Source organism: Suncus etruscus, chromosome 2 (genome assembly GCF_024139225.1).
Source record: "Suncus etruscus isolate mSunEtr1 chromosome 2, mSunEtr1.pri.cur, whole genome shotgun sequence".
Taxonomy (NCBI): Eukaryota; Metazoa; Chordata; class Mammalia; order Eulipotyphla; family Soricidae; genus Suncus; species Suncus etruscus.
Genome location: NC_064849.1, coordinates 27,288,593 through 27,307,114, shown reverse-complemented (window position 1 = coordinate 27,307,114; position 18,522 = coordinate 27,288,593). Strand labels below are relative to the sequence as shown.

Genomic DNA, 18,522 nt, shown 5'->3' with positions numbered 1-18,522 from the left:
GTATCATTTGGGGAAGTACTAAAAGAAACATATGCCATGGTATCAGGGAACTAATAATTGAAGGGAAAAGGGAAAAGCAGTGAAAAAGGCATTGTCAAATTTACTGTTCTGTCATTAGATTCTATTTTAGATCTTGATTATCCATTCATAAGAATTAGATTGGGGGGTATCCCTAGTAAATTATGGATGACTACACACAGGAAATTGTATATTAGCGCACTCCTTACAGAAACCTACTTCTGAGGCTTCTAAGGAAAAAAGGTTTCTAAGTGCACGCTGCTGTATTTTTGTTTGGCTCCTTCTGCAAGTGATATGCACTCAACAAATCTTTTTCATCTTCTCAAATCCTGTGTAGCAGATTGCTTTCGCCATGAAAATAGACAGCTCTTCATTGCTGATGGATTGTCTTCATAAAAGGTCAAAACAAAACCCTCAACAGATCATCAGCTTCAAGTCTGGATTCAAATAATAATTATTTCCCATGAAACTTAGTTTGGGAGCCTGATTTCCTCTGGATAGAAAATCAATAATGCTCACCTTCTCACCCATCATAGACAAGTTCTTAAAATTGACTAGGAAGGCAGCAAACTCAAAGCCTGACTGATTCTGCTTCCATGGTTCTCTTCTATTTATTCATTCTTCTTTCAGATGTGAACAAAGATGGGGCAGGGGACAAAGGCAACCTCAAAGAAGGGCAGTGCTCTCCAGATGCACCAATAACGCTTCATGGCATTGATCCTTGTTTGCATAGACACATTAAAATGGGAAAACACCATACATACAGATAAATTCTTATCTAATAAATCTCAGTACAATTTACCTTACACCCTGAACATTGATATAACGACCTGGCACAGGCCTCAGAAGAATGGGCATCCTCCATTCACGCCGGAACCAGGCAAGCTATCTACGAAACATCCAAGGTCTTTTATAGCAACAGCTGGAAGCAGTCCTCTACCAGGAAAGACTCTACCAAGGGACTGACATCGACCTCCTAAAAAGAGACTTCCGTTTACACTGAGAAGACTTGACAACAACAATGACCTACTCTACAGGACATGGTTCTCTCTATTGCCCCATAAGTGTGAGGTGAAATGAGAGGATGCTCAGCACCATCCTGACTACAATATGGGATACGCAGACTCCAGGATCTTTAATATAGAAGCAAGATACCAACAACAACAGAGACTAAGTGAGGAATGGAGGTGTATTGCCACTACAGAGGATGACTTGAATTGGACAAACTAGTGTGCCTGGAGCCTAGAGTCAGTCCTGTGCCAGGAAACTTCAGGGGTAGGGTCTCCTTGTATTTAGACCATAATTTGCCTTTCCATATTCCTTATGTTTTGGTGGGCCTATGCAAACAAATGCCACTTTAATACTATGTCCCCTTGACTCCAATCCTTAAGAAAAACAACCCACTAAAACTTTTGAGGCTAACTTAAACTAGTAAGCATGTGCATGGAACTAGATAAATGTACTTTTCCCTCAATGTTTAAGGAGTTACATAAGTCTAATGTCTTTAGATTATATTGTGTGCTGCTAAGAAATAGTATGTACTACGCTGGGGATTTGAGGGACAAAGTAATTGTATTGTACATGGGTTCAGTTTTGTTTTAATGTTCTTTGGCTGAAAGTTCAAGGCTGGGATATCATCGATGGGACTACCGAGAATTCTGTTTATGGGTGATTGGGCTTCCACTGTAACTTTACCCTGTCCTCTTTCTTTGCATCTTTGTTGTCATAATTAAAATAAAAAAAATTAAATTATCAAAAAAAAATTTGAGGTTAACTTAAGCTAATATGCATGTATATGGAAATGTAAAAAAAATACTATTCCTGCAATGTTTAAGGAGTTACGTATGTTTTATGGCTTTAGATTGCCTTGTGTGCTGTTAAGAAATATTATAATGTGTTACAATCTGGGGACTTGAGGGACAAAGTAATTGTACATGGATTCTGTTTTATTTATCTTAATGTTCTTTGGCTGAAATTTCAAAGTTAAGATATCAGCAAGGGGACTTCTGAGAATTACGTTATGGGTGATTGTCCTTCCACTGTAACTTTACCTTGTCCTCTTTCTTTGCATCCTTGTTCTCATAGTTAAAAATAAAAAAATTAATTAAAAAAAAAGTTTTCAAAAACCCTATTCAAAAAATAGGGAGAGAAAATGAACAGAACTTCTCAGAGGAAGACAGGTAGAATGGCCAGTGGGCATTAGTACTACTTGTTGTTAGGAAAATCCAACTCAAGAGTACAATGAGTCACACCAGTGAGAATGGCACATATCAAAAAAATGGGAATAATCTATGTTGGTGAGGATGTGATGAAAAAGGAACTCTTATCTACTGCAGGTGGGAATGTTGTCTGGGTCAACCCCTGTGGAAAAACTGTAGGGGGTTTCCTCAGCAAACTTAGTATTGAAATGCAATATGACCTAGCAAGTCCATTTCTGGGTATAGGACATAAAACACTTCAAATGGATGTCTGTACACCATTATTCATACCTAAGTATCCAAAGAAAGATGAATAGATTATGAAGATATGGTACATATACACAATGGAATATTATGCAGGTACAAGAACAATAAAATCATGCAATTTGCTGCAACCTTGTTAAAACTGTAAGATATGTTGAGTAAAGTAAGCCAGAAGCAGAAAGATAAACCAGGATGATCTCACTTGTTTGTAGTATATAAAATAATTGATATTATTCTTAATATCTGTTATTAAGTAAAAGTAATGTAGCATGGGGGGTGACCTAGATCATTCTTGACCTCAGAGTTTAAAAGAAGAGCAAGAAGGAGAAAAATATGAAAGTGGGAAGGAAAATGAGAAAGGTAAGTAATGTGGAAACAGGAGTTAGAGCTTCAGTTATATTGGTACTGTGGGAGTGTGGTACAGCTATAAATCCAAAGCACAGACTCAACAACACTGAAAACATGAAATCCAAGCTAAAATTACCAGAAACTTTAATGTTCCTCCTGTCAAGGTGTCTGTGGGGGGGGCACATGGGGAGGCATATGATGGGGTATGGGAACTCAAGTGGAAGGAAACTGAAGATGATGGAAGGATTGGTGTTGAAATATTATATGCCTAAAACTCGACTGTCAACAACTTTGTTAATCATGGTTCTTTAAATAAATTTTATTTTTTAAAATATCAAAAAAAAAAAAAAAGAAGGGCAGTGCTTTGTTGGTTCAGAAACTTATCAATTTACTTCAGTTTTTCTTTCATTCTGGAGTACAAAGGATGGCATGACTTTACCTAGTTTCTTCTCACTAATGGTTTGATAAGAGAGCTGCCCATATCAAAGATGGGCTCTTCCATCTTCTTACGCAGTTTCTAGTTCACAATACAGTCATTCCAAGTAAGCTATTGGTGATACTTTTTATGAATATGTCATTTCCCCCTGAAGAATATCATCAAACATGACTCTCAGCTTCATGACTTTAGACAAAGGAAAATTAATAGGGAAGCATTCAGAATTTATTATGACACCCACAAATCCATAACAAAAACAACTCTTATAATAAAAAAGAACCATGTTTAGTATTTCAGTTTATTTTTACTTAATTTTTTTTAAAAAAATCCCTATCTTTATACACAGATATCTAAAATTCAACAAAAAGGAGAATGTCAGAAAGCATTAAGGTGGGGCCAGAGAGATAGCACAGCAGTAGGGCATTTGCATTGCCTGCGGCCGAATGGGGATGAACCTGGTTCGATTCCTGGCATCTCATATAGTCCCCGAAGCTTGCCAGGAGCAATTTATGAGCAGAGTCAGGAATAACTCCTGAGCAATGCCAGATGTGGCCCCACAACCAACCAATCAGTTAATCAATTTGTTAATGCTTAACAAAAAAGCATTAATTTTATTTTCTCAAGAAAGTTTTCTTTGTTTGACTGATATATTGCTGAAGTATTACATCTAACTCCCTTCACCTCTGAAGCCTGTAAATTCTCTCCATTTTATAACGAACCACTGATTACATATAAAAAAAGTGAATTGAACTTTGAAGGAAAAGAAATTCCTCCAATATAACCAGAATGCTCTGCTTATTCTCTGTATGTGGGTACTTAAATTTATTCACTTGCTAAATAATATTATGATATATTTTTAAATATATAAAAACATACAAAATGGCATAAAATGTATTGTGTATTCTGTGTTTAAATTTATTAATCATTTGTCTTTATATGACCTGGTTTAGGTTTATTGTCTTACATACTTGCTTAGTTGCTTGTCTCTCTGTTGGAGTGATGTTAGTAACCCTATTTGGCTGTTAGCTGCCCCATCCTCAAATTTAGCAGTTTGCTTTTGTTCCTTCATGACTACAAAAAAGTTTTCAAAGAGGCCTGAACAGTCAATAATTTCCATTCTTGAATTTGGAACTCAAACTTCAGCACTGTATTTGAAGAAAGGGGGTAGGAGAGAAGAGGAGGGAAAAAATAAAATTCAGCAAAAAATATTCAAAGTGAGTTTTAGGTCACAGGATCCTTGATAAAGCTATGTTATCCAAAAACATAGAAAAATGATTAGAAAATTAAAGGAATTAAGAAAAGAGAAAGTAAGAAGACAGAAAGTCAAATGCTGCATAAGGAAACAGTGAACTAAAGGAAGACAAGTGACCAAGCACAACTATCTGTTAATCATGACTTGCCAGTCTAGATTGCTTACCTAAATTGTGCTCTTTCCTGAATCCCTCTTAAAAAATGTTTAATATAGTAACTACAGCCCAAAAGATAGAAGTTGCCATGACTGATATAATCTATGATACTTGCTCATCACAAATATTCATGAGTCAACTGTAAGCCAGGTGGCAAAAATCCCTGCTCTTGGGGCTGGAGAGACAATAGAGCATAAAGCTGTTTGCCCTGCATGCAGCTGACCAGGCTTTGATTACCATCAGATAGATGGTTTGTTAGAGTCCATCAGATGTAATTCTGAATGCTGCTAAAAGTAACCTCTGAGCAGCACTAAGTATAGCCCAAAAAGGTCCTTCTCTTAATGAAGCTTCATTCTCTTAGGAAAACAACAATAATTTCCTTTTTAATGGAATGGTTCCTGTTTGAAGAAACTTTAGGGAGACAGCAATGAGGTCTACCAGGAAATTAGTGTTCCTCCAACAGAATCATAGGTTTAGGACTTCAATCTAGGCAGATAAGGAGTCCTGGATTTTATGGGGTTATTCTACATATATTTATGCCAAATCTTGTCGTTTTTTTTTAAATATTTTTGCAATGTAATTTAAAATACTGTTGCTGATAGGGTTTCACACAAAACCCTTTTAGCATCACTTTTTTTTTTGGTGGAATGCTTTTTTCCACCATAGACATGGTCCCCTCATCCCTATCCTGTCACTCAGATCCCTCAAGAGGCACATTTATTGCCGAATATCAGTTCTCAAGTTTTTTTTTCCATTTTATTTTGGTATTTGTTATTCCAACATTATGTTTCTTTATTACCCAAATATTAGATAGATCATTCATATTGGCCCCTCTCCCTCTAATTGACTTCAGTTAGCATGGTAGACTCTAGGTCCTTCTATGTCACAGCAAATTTCATGACTTTATATTTTGTATGGCCTAGTAATCCACTTTGAATATACATCATAGTTTATTTATCCAGTTATTTATTCTTGGACACTTGGGTTGTGTTCTAATTTTAGTGAAAAATAATACAAAGGACATAGAGAAACAAATGCTTTTTCTTCATTTTGGGGTGGGGGGGTTGGAGTATATTCCAAGAAGTGTAACTGCTGGGTTAAACGAAAGCTCAATTTCTAGATAATTTTAAGATTGTGCATATTTGTTTCCAGAAAGGCTGAACCAGTCAGCATTTTACCAGTAGTGAATAAATAATTCTTATTTCTTCAAAAATATGATTTATATTTCTCTATATAATATGTGTCACATATTATCTATATATTTTAAGTTTTATTTATTCTAAAATATAAGTATTAAAGAAATGATTTTTACCACATTCATGTAAAACAGTACTGGTTACTTTTGGGTATACTTGGATATGTGTGCCAGTCTCTGTGGTATAAGATGATATTACAGTATTGTTTTTATTTATATCTCACTGATGAGATATAGGGCATTTTTTTTTTGGTCTTTAGGTCACACCCGGCAGCACTCAGGGGTTACTCCTGACTCTATGCTCAGAAATCGCCCCTGGCAGGCACGGGGGACCATATGGGATGCCGGGATTCGAACCACCAACCTTATGCATGAAAGGCAAACGCCTTACCTCCATGCTATCTCTCCGGCCCCTAGATATAGGGCATTTTTATGTAGCTTTTGGGCATTTGTATTTTTTCTTTGGGGAAGTTTCTGTTCATTTTTTCTTTCCATTTTTACGAAAGTAGACTTTTTTCTTGTAAAATTCTATTAGTGCCTTATTAATTTTTGATATTATTCTTTATCAAATAGATGTTGGGTAAGTAATTGCTTCCATTCTGTGAACAGTCTTTGTATCCTGGTCATTGTTTCCATTCGGGTACAGAAGCTTCTTAACCAATGTAGTCCCATTTATCTTTAAACTTCTCAAAATATACACCAAAATAATGATTTTTCTCATGAAGCTTAAACATATACATATTTGACTCACTATGGGGTTTTAAAAAAGCAAATGTATAAGTTAAATAAAAGGTAGTCAAATAACCACTAATTTTTAGAAGGACTCTTCACCCATAATGTTTAGACTCACATTCCACTTACAATCATACTCAACCCAGCACTGTTGTGCTGAGAGACTAATAGCACTTAATGCTCAAGAGACACACTTATCTGGCAATGCTCAGAAGACTACTGTGTCACCATGTTAGTTTTCAAAGCCATGTAGTTAAATCAGGACGTCACACATGTAAGAAAAGTGCTGTATCTTGCTTTGTAAATTAACTACCTGAACCACTACTAAATTTTAGTATTAGACTCATAATTTTTTTATAAAATCTTTATTTAAACACCATGATTACAACAAGCTTGATTGTAGTTGGGTTTCACTATAGCTAGATGTTACAAAGTCATCACAGAAAACAAAATATGCATGCTCTGTAGGTCTCTAAATTTTGTTTAAGAATACAAAGATTATTATAACATTTACCTACTCACACCATAATGCAATAGATACCAAAGTAGATGTAAATACAAAAAAGGAAAAACTAAGGAACAATAGTTGTATTATAATTATTATTAATAAAAAAGACTTTTCTGGTATTTGCATCAGTCTTCATGGGGCTGCATGCTATTCTTAGTGCAATAGTCAGGAATTGATCCTGGACTATTCAGAAAACCATATGGGGCTGGTGTTATATCTGGGGTTCCTGCATAAAAAGGATAAATCTCAGTCCTTCGCTATTTCTCTCATCCTTAACTGTTGATATTAATAGATCCTACCAGTCAGCACTAAATAAAATTTAACATACCTCCATTTTAAAAGGATATTATCAAGGAAGCAATAACAAAACTTCTATTTTATATAAGTTGTATAATATAAGTTGAGAGCAAACATTTGATAATGCTAAAATATTTGAATAATGTCCTTTGAAATTAGGAACATAAAACAGGCCTTGCGATAGATAATATATAATGACTGCATATATTCACTTTAGAAACAATAATGTTTAAAACTCCTTATTTTAAATAAAATTGCTTGCCTGAAATTCTCTGTTTCTTTATTTTAGAGTAACAATATGTTTCATTCAATTGCCTTTGTAAAACTAGAATATGATTTCTACAAAAGACAAGTTATAGAAACAGTTTTCTCTCCATATTCATTTTAAATTTTTCAGATGGCTTAACAAACATGGTTTTTGCTTTTACATGTATGCTTTATATGTTTAAATACAGCAAAACTGGAAAACTTTCTATTTGGAGTACTCCATTTTTATATATATTTTATTTAAACACATGAATTACATACATGATTGTGTTTGTGTTTCAGTCATGTAAAGAACACCAGCCATCATCAGTGCAACATTCCCATCACCAATGTCCCAAATCTCCCTCCTCCCCCCATAACCCCCGCCTGTACACTAGACAAGCTTTCTACTCCTCTCATACATTCTCATTATTAGGATAGTACAAAATGTAGTTATTTCTCTAACTAAACTCATCCCTGTTTGTGGTGAGCTTCATGAGGTGAGCTGTAACTTCCAGCCCTTCTCATTTTTGTGTCTAAAAATTTTATTGCAAGACTGTCTTTCATTTTCCTTAAAACCCATAGATGAGTGAGACCATTCTGAGTTTCTCTCTCTCTCAGCATAATGTATTCCATGTAAATCCATATATAGAAAGATTTCATGACTTCATCTCTCCTGACAGCTGCATAATATTCCATTGTGTATATGTACCACAGTTTCTTTAGCCATTCATCTGTTGAAGGGTATCTTGGTTGTTTCCAGAGTCTTGCTATGGTAAATAGTGTTGCAATGAATATCACAGACTTCTATTTTCATCTGTTCACATTCTTTGAGTAATTTTTCCATTGTTTGATCATTTGTTTAAGACTTTTTTATAATCTCTTCTGCTGTATGGAGTTGTTATTCATCTCATCTTCCAGTGTACTAATTCTATCCTCAGCTGCTGTTAACCTGTGGAAAAGCTCATCCATTTCTTTGTGCAATTCATCTACTGAGTTTTTCAGACCTGCTATTTAAACTGAAATTTCAGTTTGGAGTTTTCTGATTTCTATCTTCATATTCTCTTGAATCTTATTAATGTTCTCTTCTATACTTTCTTTGAGTTCTGTGAACATCTTCCAAATTGCGACTCTAAACTCCTTGAGAGACTGACTAGTTGGTTGGCTATGTTCCGGTCATCAGAGTTGCCATCTTTATTCTCTATGTCTGGCGCTGGCCTGCGTTGTTTCCCCATTGTCACACTTGTATTGTGGGTTTTTCTATGTGTTGTGGTTGTATTATAATTGGCTAAATGATGTGCACGGCCACGTAGTGAAGTGGAACAGCTGTGCTCCTCTGTCTCCTCCCTTTCTGGGCATATCAACTCACCTCCAGGGAAGGCTAGCCATCCGCAGATGAAGCCACACACAGGATAAAATCAGGCAGAGAATGCAGCACAGCACAGGCGACAGAAAGAGGTGCTGGCATCAGAGTTCCAGCAGAGTTCAGCAGCTTCTCCCTCTCTGGTTGTATCAACTCACCTCTAGGGAAGGCTCCAGGGAAGGCTCCAGGGAAGGCTAGCAGTCCGCAGATGAAGCCACACACGGGATGAAACCAGGCCAAGAATGCAGCACAGCACAGGAGACAGAGAGAGGTGCTGGCGACAATAGGTCCAGCAGAGTTCCAAGTCTCAGTTTCTAATGAGAAAAAAATCTTACAAGAACAAATAATAAAGTTTTAAATATGGAGATGATTATTTTTCATTATATTAGCAATATTAGAATAAAAATGGATCAAAATATCACAACCATAATAGCAATATAATCTATAAAACACTTAGAAAAATACCAGTAACTTTTTCAATACTTTTATAATGAGTATAAAGTTTTCCTGAGAAGATAGATAATGTTCATATTTATTGTATTCAACTTGTTAAGTGATTTCTTAAACTTATATGGAAGAAACAAATGCAAAAAAGTGTACAAGACATTTTCCTTAAAAATAAAATTAGCATGTAGTCACTTATTCCAATAGATAACAAGTTATTTGACAAATATTAATTAAATTTCAGAAGAAAGAAAATATATCAGTCACAAAATGGAGATTCTAGAATCAAATAAAACTATATTTATGATAATTTGTAAATAGTGATTTTTAGATATACTTTCTAGATAGATTAAAAATGTAAAATAGAAATGACTTATAAGGGTATTAAAATATTAGGTAGCACATTATAAAATTTTGGCTATAAAATGGTCTATTAATATGACCAAAAATATGTAAGAGAGGCTGGAGCAATAATACAATGAGTAGAGCATTTACCTTGCACACTGCTATCTCCAGTAACTCATAAGGTCCCTGGCTAGCCAAAAGTGATCTATGAATGCAGAGTTAGGATTAAACTTTAAGTACTAATGAATGAATATAGTACAAAACCCTATATATATATGTATATATAATATATATAATTGTGAAAGACAATATTTAAGTTGGCTGTAACAATTTAAAAATCCTTTGCTGCAGCAGTATTGTGAGCTGCCCAGCTCCCCAGATGGGACTCAGAAAGAAGTGCCAAGCTGTAGCATGGTAAACTGCCCTGCCCTCCCCCCCAGAGGAGTACTAAGCAGAATCTGCCCTAGGTCCCCAGAATGGACCCAACAAGACCAGCACATCAAAAAGAGTGTGGCCATTCCACCCTGCTCTGTCACTGTACACATATCCTGTAGCCAATGATTCCCAGCACATGTAGAAAACAACACACAGAAAAATGAGGGAAACTATTCAGAACACCAAATCTATGCATAAAGAATAAGGATGGTAGCTCTGCACACCTAACAAGTAATGGGCACTTATATTTCCAGTCTGAGAAGGTTTTAGAGAGGAAATCTGGAGATGTTCAAAGAACTCAAAGAAACTATGGAACTAATGAATGAAATAAAAACTGAATGAAACACAAATAAGAATAAAGAGGATGGGGCCAGAGTGGTGGCACAAGTGATAAGGCATCTGCCTTGCCCATGCTAGCCTAGAATGGACCACAGTTCTATTCACAGGCATCCAATATGGTCCCCCAAGCCAGGAGTGATTTCTGAGCTCATAGCCCGGAGTAACCCCTGAGCATCACCGGGTATGGCAGCTCCCTCCAAAAAAGAATAAAGAGGATATGAAAGTAGAAATGAGGAAACTTTAAACTGAAATAATATAATTGAAAAACTTCCTAGGCAAAATAATAATCCACTGGAAAGCTTCACCAACAGAGTAAAAGCTGCTGAGGACAGAATCAGTGAGCTGGAAGATGAGCTGTGTACAACAAAAGAGGTTGGGAAAGAGACTTAAAATAACAAATGATGGATTAACTCCTAAAAGAATGTGAAAGGATGAAAATAGAAGTCTAGGGCTGGAGCCATAGCATAGCAGGTAGAGCATTTGCCTTGCATGTACAGACTTGGGACTAAAACAGATTTTATTCCTGGCATCCCATATGGCAGGGGTCTCAAACTCTGGATCCGCGGGCTGCAAACGGCCCTCCATACAACATTTTATGTCCCTGCCCTAGAGAAATCTTTTTTGTTTTGTTTTGTTTTAGTTGTTTGGGTCACACACACACCCCCAATGTTCAAGACTTACTACTAACTTTGCAATCAAGGATCACCCCGACTTTGCCTCCTGCGGCCAGCAGGTAAATTGAGTTTGAGACCCATGCTATATGGTCACCAGGAGCAATTTATGAGCACAGAGCCAGGAGTAACTACTGAGTTCATCTGGGTGTGCCCTCCCCAAAAGAAAAGAATATAGATATCTGGGATAGACTCAAGAGAAACAACATAAGAATCATTGGCGTCCCAGAAGCTCATGAAGAAAATTCCCATGAGGAATCAGCAGTTAAGGACATTATTTTAGAGAAACTCCTAGAGCTAAAGAGTGCCTGCAACCAAATTCTGCATGCCCAAAGAGTACCAGCTAAAAGATATTCAAAAAAATAAAAATCACAAGGCACATTCTAGTCACAATGATTACTTACTCAGATAGGGATAGAATACTGATGGTAATATGATCAAAAAAGGGAAATTATACAAAAACAAGCATCATTAAGATTTGTACCAAAAAACATGTTTGTCATCATGTGCTTAAATAAAGATATTATAAAAAAGATTTATAGCTTATTTGTCAAAACAACCCTGAAGGCCCAGAGACAGTGTTGGTCTTTAGTGACAAAACTCAACAAAATGAATGCTTTGCCAAGTGTAGTTCACCCCGTCAGACTTACATTCATATTTAAAGAAACTGTACACAAATTTATGGATAAACAACAACTAATAAACTTTATAGACTCAAAGTAACCTTAAGAAAAGAGCTGAAGGCTATACTTTAAGGCAGGGTCTCAAACTCGCGGCCCGTGGGCCATTTGCAGCCCTCCATACAACATTTTGTAGCCTTGCCCAAGAGGAATCTTTTTTTTGTTTTGTTTGGTTTTAGTTGTTTGGGTCACACCCTCCAATGTTCAAGGCTTACTACTGACTTTGCACTCAAGGATTACCCCGACTTTGCCTCCTGCGGCCCCCAGATAAATTGAGTTTGAGACCCCTACTTTAAGGCAAGGCAAACCCAAAAAACACACTAAACTACAAAAAGATAACACTAAATTCTATGACTATCATCTCTCTCAACATCAATACACTAAATGCACTGGTGAAGAGACACAGAGTGGCAAATGGATCAAAATGTTGAAATCAATGTTTTGCTGTCTCCAAAAAAAACATTTGATTAGTTAGAGCAAACAAAGACTCAAAGTCAAAGGTTAGAAAACAATCATTCAAGCAACTAACTCCCTTAAAAAGGCCGGGGTGGTGATACTAATATCAAATGACAAAGACAAAGACGTTGGACAACAAGAGGAGAGAAAAAAAAAGGTTACAAGGGACAGAGATGAACATTTCTTAATAATTAAGGGATATATAAAACAGGAAGAAATCAAACTCCTAAACATATATTTACCAAATAAAGGACCAGTAAAATATTTAAAACAATTGTTAATAGTTGAAGAAAGACAGCAATTGAAACACAATAATAGTAGGAATATTTCAACATTGCCCTTTCATCCCTTGATAGGTAAACCAACTTAAAACCTAATGAAAATATATTGGCTCTGAAGGAGGAAATGAAAGACAGTGGCTTAGTAGATGTGTAAAATATATATGACTCTCTACACTCAGAAATCTGAATGCACACTCTTGTACAATGCACATGAATTATTCTCCAAAATAAACCACAAGCTAGGCCTTAAAACATACCTCCATAAAATCACAAGGATAGAAATTGTGTAAATTAGTGCTCACTTCAGCAGCACACATACTAAAATTGAAATGATACAGAGAAGATTAGCATGGCCCATGAACCATAAATTGTGCAAATTACCTTCTCATATCAGGGTGCACTGAAATTAAAAGTAAATTACAAACAGACACAGAGAAAAAAATTTAAACCTTGAAATTAAATAGCTCACTACTGAACAGCCAGTGGATTAGGGGCTAACTCAAAGAGGAAATCAAAAGATTCCTGAAAAAATAAATTATCAGAAGTTGTGGGACACAGCAAAAATGGTACCAAGAGGAAAATTTATAGCATTGCAAACACTCATGAGGAAGGAAGAAGGAGCCTACATAAACAATTTAATGGCAAAGCTTAAAAAATTGAAAAATAATTAACAAAATAAACCAAAAATAGGCATATGAAAGTAAATAATAAAGCTTAGAGCAGAAAAAAATGAATTAGAAATCTAAAAATATTAAATTAATTAATATTTAATTAAATTTAATTAATTCATTAAGTAAATTAATGAAAGTATTGAATCTTTAAAACATCAGTAAAATGATTAGTAAACCATTAGCAAAACAAAGAAAGGGAGATGGAATTTTATAAACTTAAGTAGAAATTTAAAGGAAGTTAATACAGAGAGTATAGAAGTTCAAGGAATAACCAGATCATAGAAAAGCTAAAATCTCCCTATTTTCCCTCTCTATAATGAGATTCATGACATTGGGTGGAGTTTGTCTCAGACAACTCTGACTGGTGAATTGAAGCCATTGGTAGTTGGATTAAAGTTTTGTTCATTTTAAAAGAAACAAAAATAGAGGTTAGCTGAAAAATAAGCTTTGGGTGAGGGTTCCATTATCCCAACTCCTTTACCTTTTCTGGAATATAAGCAATGAGTGGGACTCTAATATCTATCTTGTACATAAATATATGTGAGTAGTCCTGAGGATAGATTTTAGATTAAATAACAAGATGAAAGAAGTATATGTGGTATAAGTAGGAGATTATTCTTTAGGGTAAAATAAATGACGAAATTTGTGTTTTTCAAACTATAGAAATCTTTTATAAAATATTTTTTCAAAAGATTTGTATAAAATATGTACTAACATGTACATACTTGTACATACATATATGTACATACATATACATACTTGCCTATATGTATGTAAGATAATGTGAAAGTAAGTCTTCAATAATATACCCCAGAGAAGGACCAATTACACACACAAATGTTAAGAGCAGTTCAGAATGATAAATTATGAGGAATATTTTTCTCTTATTGTTACATTTTTCTTTTAAATGCTTAAGATCTTTAACAACAATGTAATTTTTATACATTTTAAGCAAAAAAGAAAAGTGAGTAATCCTATATTTTAATACAACTTTATTTTGAATATTCATTTCTTTCGGATTCCTTCAAGAACTATAATTTTGAGAAAGACAAAAAATTAAACCAAAAAAGACCTATAGATTTTCTAATTCCACTTTAGTGGTGTTCAAGGTTACTCCTAGCTCTGCACTCAGCAATGGTTGGGGAGGGGCATGTGTTATGTAGGCCAGGAATCAAACTCGAATGGCCACATGCAAAATAGGCATTCTACCTACTATACTGTGACTCTGACCCTACTAATTTCATTTTAAAATCTTAAAGATGTTATCTACTGGTCTAAAAGTGTGAAAGAAAAATAAAACAAGTTCTCTACAAGAGTCATCTTGAAAAGAGAGCTAATTAACCTTAAAGTTAAATATTATCTAAATGTTTTCTTCACTATTTATCATTTTATTTCTGACAACAGTCATATAAGTTAGTCTTAATATTTATATTTTACAGATGGAAAGAAAAGTTTGGATTGTTTGTGTTGTGAATTTCCCAGAGGGCACATATCAATTAAGGAGAGAGCCAAGATTCAAAATCTGATCTGCCCCATTCTCTTTCCGCTCCATCACACTACCACCTACACAGATTCTTGTGTAAATATTTTTTTTTAAAAAAGAATCACCGAGTCCCATATACTCCCAAGTTAAAGACTCCCCATTATTATTTATTTGTTGAATGTTTATACACAGAGAACCTCATCCCTAGGGTTCCCTGTCATAGTAGATTGCCTTTGTGGGCTATTTGTTTTAAAATTGATCCCAAATTGCCAAAGGAAGAAAGTCAGTTGTTCCATTAATTGAATGCTATGACATAAAATGCCAATGAGGCATGGCTAAGATACTCACAGAAAATAAGGAAACATTATTAACGAGATATAGGCCAGGGATTTCAAAGCTTCAAAGAGTAGTCTTCTCTATAGATGTTTTGCAAATTAGTCAACTTGTTGCAAGAAGTGATAACTCCAAGACCCCAGACTCACCATTAGTCTTTTTAGCTGACATGACTTTTGGTGTAAGAGAAAGGCATAGCAGGTAAAGGGCAGTCCTCTCAACATCTGGGAAACTTATAAGCTCTCAAAGAGATTTTGCAGCTCAATGAGAGGGTCAAGAAACTGAAATTTCTTGTATGTGTTATTATTCCCCACACATATTGTGCATAAGTTTCACTATTTTAAGAACTTCTCTTTCTAAATATCCACCTAAATTGTTTATCTTACTAGATATGTCAGGTTTTTTCCTTTGGCATTGAGTTTTCAAAGCACAATTCTCTTGTTTTAGGTTATGAAAAAAGGTTCTCACTAAGTATAGCACATAAGCTCCAAGGCACAAACCATTTCCTGTTACAGCCCCTGACACAATCATACTCTCAGATTCCCATTCCTTCCACAAACTCTCACAATCCATCTGAACTTGCTGTTTGCTATTTCTGTAATGTGCCCTTCCTTTTATACCTCAAGCACTGTTGCATATGATGTCGACCTTCCTGACATGCCCTTGTACTTCCTTTGCATCTAACACTGTTGTTCATTTTCCAAAACAGTTCTCAGATTGCAGCGCTGTTCTTCCCAGATTTCTTGGATGTAACATAATATTCCACAAGTACTATCTTGACCCAATTTAAAAGTCACAAATAAAAGCTCTCCATTTCTCTTCCCAAGCTTTTTCCTAAGCCTCCATCCTAACTATTTCCTAGATAGGCTTAACATGTCTGGATTCTAAGACATACTCAGTTACCAGAAACTGATATCTGACATTCAAGGACAGTCCCCTCTTCCTTAGAGATGTAGAATTACCAACAATACAAATCCTAGGAATCCCAGTCTAATCCCACCTCATTTACCAAACAGAAATCTTCTACAGTTCTAGGGTGCTGATACCTTAATACTGGGTAGCACTTCTGTGTGGCTCTCTTTTCTTTTTAGAGAACTAACAGTATTGCTTCTTAACATATTTTCTGCATTGTATTCTATTAAAATATATTCCCAAGGACCTATAAATATTACATAATTACAAACTCCCAGCTGAGTTAGGGTTTCAACTAAATGAGTTCTGTGCTCCATTAGCTTAAAAAACAGAACTGTTGATGGGCTACAGAGGTAATAGAGTAATTAGGATTCTTGCCTTAGGCACAACTGATCTGAGTTTGATTCCCAGTGCCACACATGGCTCCTTGGGCCCCATTGAAAGTAGTCTCTGAAAGCAGAGCCATTTGCAAACCCTGAGCACAGGCTAGGTAAGGCCTCCAAACTAAAAACAAATAAACATAATAGAACTGTTGTGTCAGAATAGGCCATCAGGACCAGCTGAGTGGTAAATTAAGTTAAAAATTATGAACATTTCATTGGGCGGAGAAGTGGCTCAAGCAGAAGGGTGTTTGCCTTACATGCACTAACTTAGGACAGACCATGGTTCGATTCCCCCCCCCCCCCCGCATCCCAAAAGATCCCCAAGCCAGGAGTGATTTCTGAAGGCATAGCCAGGAGTAACCCCTGAGTATCACCAGGTGTGGCCCAAAAAGAAAAAAGAAAAAGAAAACTATGAACATTTCCAACCTCTCTTAACATGGTTTTCTCTTTGTTTATGCTCCTTTGAGAAAGGATAACCAACTTCTATTTCTGCAAATGTGGTACATTAGATATCTCTCTTTTTTTTTTTAATTTTTATTGTGACCAAAGTGCATTACAAATCTTTCACTGCATCATTTATGGTACATAGTGACAATGAATGAGGGGTATTCCCACCACCAGTGCTGTCTTCCCTCCTCCCCTGTTCCCAGTATGCATCCCATATCTCCCTCCTCTACCCTCCAGTATGCTAGTGCAACTGGTCTCCACTTTACAGCTTGTTGTAGATTGAGCATCCATTCCACCATCATTGGAGATAAAAAGGATAAGAAAAAGGGGAGAAAAAAATTTGGTGACAACTACCAAAAAAAGAAAGAAGAGAGAGAGAAAAAATAAAGAAAAATGGAAGAAAAAAAGAAAAAAATGGACCCGGCAAATAAAAATAAAAATAAATCTCTAAATAATAACCACAAGCATGAAAAAGAAAAAGTGGAAGAAAAAAGAGAAGGAAAATAAAGTCAAAAACTAACAAATCAAAACAAAACAAGAAAAAAGTATGGGTGCTGGAGTGGTAGGGTTTGGCGTTCCCCCCACTTTTTTTTTTTTTTTTGCATGGGCACAGTAAGCATTGGGGAAGAAAGGGAATTCCCATGGCCTAAGAGATTCAGGGTTTCTCCATCCTTGAAGCATACCATCATGGGATCAATCCCTGGCTCCATATATACTCATTACCCCATCCCAAAGGCATTTTTGTGATGCCAGGAAAGTTTCCTCTCGGTTGTGTGTGAGAAAATCAAGCCACTGTAGCTAGCAATCTTGGTATTTGCCCAGGTTATAGGTCAGGGTCTAGGATAGAGTCTCTAGGTTCTAGAGGTTCCTATCCATCGTTGTTGTGGTGTTCAGTCTTCTGTAATACTTGCTCCCTCTTTTCGTTCAGTCCCTAAGCCGAAGCCTAGGATATTATGGGTCCAAAGGTTCTGCTCAGTCTCTGTTGTCCAAGTTGGACCTCTGCAATAAGGCATCTTGTTGTTGTTGTTGTTGTTTTTTTATGTGTCCTGGACTACAGCCTAGGGTAGGGTTTTTCTTATTAGTCCCAAGGTAGGCTCTGTTCAGTCACAGTTGTTAAAGTCAGTTTTCTGTTGTTGGTGCTCTAATTTTTCACAGTTCAAAGGACGATAGATCTTCTGATTTCCATTTAGTGTTAGGTGATGTGATAGGACAGCCTGGTCGTAGGTCAAGTTTTCCTTTCCTCATTGTCATATCAAAACTGGCACAAGTTGGTGCCAGAGTAGTGTTATAAATCTCCCAATGGAGCTTAGTTCCTGGTAGTGTTGCCCGGAGCTGTATCATTTCTACGTTGGGGATCTGGGGTTTCGGATTGGACTAACACTGTCCAATCTCCTGGGGACTGGTTGTATCCACATGACACATGTTCAGGATGGGAGGCACCCTTCTGCTATAAAAAGTGAGTTCTTATCCCTAGAAGATAAGATCTTGTTTCTGTGTCTATGGTTTCCCCCTTTTTTTTTACTGTGCCCATACATTAGATATCTCTTAAGAAACCCAAGTGAGAGTTTTTGAATATAGAAAATCTGTGGAACAGAAGCTTCTTAACATTTTAAGAACTCTTCAGACAGCAA

General features: G+C 36.0%; 2 pseudogenes; one reads left to right on the top strand and one right to left on the bottom strand.

Moving 5' to 3' along the window:
* LOC126001653 (40S ribosomal protein S6-like) overlaps positions 1 to 18,522 on the bottom strand; it is a 29,543-nt pseudogene that overhangs the window by 6,293 nt on the left and 4,728 nt on the right.
* LOC126002374 (uncharacterized) lies at positions 12,957 to 13,052 on the top strand (annotated as a pseudogene).